The sequence below is a fragment of the Penaeus japonicus genome, unplaced genomic scaffold (assembly GCF_977035675.1).
Source record: "Penaeus japonicus unplaced genomic scaffold, GWHDUDI00000001_assembly GWHDUDI00000009, whole genome shotgun sequence".
In the NCBI taxonomy this organism is placed as follows: domain Eukaryota; kingdom Metazoa; phylum Arthropoda; class Malacostraca; order Decapoda; family Penaeidae; genus Penaeus; species Penaeus japonicus.
The window spans coordinates 42,328,328-42,330,827 of record NW_028234411.1 but is presented as its reverse complement, the minus strand read 5'-3'; positions in this window follow the sequence as shown (position 1 = coordinate 42,330,827).

The following is a 2,500-nucleotide window of genomic DNA, read 5'->3' as shown; positions in this document are numbered from 1 at the left end:
TGCAATCCACTTTTAATCAGGTAGATAAACAAGTAATCTATTGTAACAAAACAAAAGTAGAAAAAAAACTCCACGAATTTGATTCTGAATTACTGGAAATAAACGAGGAACAGTGCCTTCAAGAAATATGTACAAAACCAAAGTCAAGAATATATAGATTATTCAAAAGTAGTGTTATTCAGAATCTCATGTGGCAATATACCTTTCTAGGAGTTCCAGATCAAATTTTACATAGTTAAAGATACGAATCCTGCCACATAGAGGAGAAAGGGGACGCTTTTATGACATTTTTCTACAAGATTAACTTTGTGATTATTGCCATAAAGAGGAAATCGAATACGAATTTCACTTTCTGCATGACTGCCCCCTATACACAGATCTGCAGCACTGTCTAATGAACAAATTGGATAATTTAGTTTCAGATTTTCAAGATCTCGACAATGTTGTAAGTTAAGATTTATTTTTTTTAGAAAAAAATGATTCTGTACATTCATATATAAAAAAGAAAACTGTCCTTATGAATAATAAATGTTATACCACCTAAGAAATTATAATTTATTATTCAATATGTTGAATAGCAAGTTACATAGAAACTATGTATAACAGACAATTGTCTTACATTCCAATGTTTTTTTCATAGATATGGTAATGTCTTTAGTGTTGGATAAGTTCTTTAATTAAGACTAGGTTTAAGTGCAGTGCAAACGAATATACATATTATTAGTATCTTGATACTTTGATGAATAAAAAAATTGGATTGAATAGAATTGTGTCGGCATGTGTGTGTATGTGTAAAGACTTTACGTTTCTTTAAAACCCTTAATTCTCTCTCTCTCTCTCAATCTCCATCTTCCTCTCTCTCTCTCTCTCCTTTCTTAAGCTTTCTCTTCTTTGGCTCTACCCCCCCCCCTTTCTCTCTCTCTCTCTTTCTCTCAATTTGTGTCTGTGTGTGCGTGCGTGTATGTTTAAACACTTAACTTTTCTTGAACGCACCCTCTGTGTGTGTTTGTATCCTTGCGTGTGAGAGTGTCTGAATAAACACTTTGCTTTTCTTTAACCCACCTCTCTCTCTCTCTCTCTCTCTCTCTCTCTCTCTCTCTCTCTCTCTCTCTCTCTCTCTCTCTCTCTCTCTCTCTCTCTCTCTCTCTCTCTCTCTTTCACGATCTCTCTCTCTCCCTACCTCCCTCTCTCTGCCTGTGCACGTGTGCGTGTGCGTATCTGAGTAAACACTTTACTTTTCTTTAAACCCGCGGAGAAAGTCTGAGAGAAGACTGGAACAGGAAACGCTCTAACTATTAATCATTTCTGCAATCACCATTTTTTCTCCGCTTCTTCTTGCCTCTCTCTTCCACCTCAACCCCCTGCTCCCCCTTCCTCTCTCCACCCCATCACCCACCTCCCTACCACCCCTTCTTGCCTCGTTCCGCCATTCCCATCTTTTAAGAATAATTCCAGAACGAATTTCTAATATCTTTGCTCCCTTGCATTACCCCAGAAATCGAGGCAAGATTTTATCGGAGTCAGGAAAAGCCTTTATATAAATAAATTTTTCACCTTACTAAAGTAAGAAAAAGATGCTGGGTTCTCTCCGGTCCAGCCATCACGGATCCCTAACGCTTTTCAAAAGTCATATTCCACATCTGTGAATTTAAAACCCTTTTCTCGAAGACCGGGCGAGCAAGGCCTTTATCGTATACTTGTCTATATTTATATATCTACTTATTATGATTAGTATCGGTCAAGGTGCAAAACATCTTTCTGTGACTATATTCCAAACATAGGCCGACATTAAAAGCATTTTTGTCATGTATACGAACTCCTGCTTTCTACAAGCGCTTCTTTCAGTAACTGCAAGAAAAAAAAAAATGTATTTTTCGACAGTCAAGACCGGTGATCTTCAAACTTTTTCCTCTCACGACCCAGTTAGGTTTCATAGATTACCCTCACGCCTGAATTAGACTAATCAATAGTTTTTACTGACTTTTTGCAGCCAATATATACAGTCTTTAATTCATTATGTATTCTTTCTTTATTCATTCTATATTACTAGCCGTTTTAATGAGACCATTAGCTCGCGAACCTTACTTTGAAGAACCTACTTTGAAGAACCTACTTTGAAGAACTACTGAGCTGTGATCCCTAGTTAAAGAACCCTGGTCTAGACACACCACGCCTCGCGGGTTCCACACGACGCTCGGCGAGGTGATGTGTGGCGGTGAAATGAACGTCCGAAGCACCTAAACTTCCAGTTAAAATTATACTTCTTATCTTTAAACAATTCACAGAAGACCATTTTTCTTTTCTTTAAAATTTACTTTAACAAATTTAATAGCTTGAAATTTATTTGAAATTTAATAATTTTATTGCAGATAATAAGCTAAAACCTCGACGACAGTCATTTATGACTTGTGTGCAGCTCGGGAGACGACAAACGGGAAGTAACTCAGATGAAGACAAGAAGACTCCGCGACGACTCGGAAAAAGCTCAAACCATAGTCCA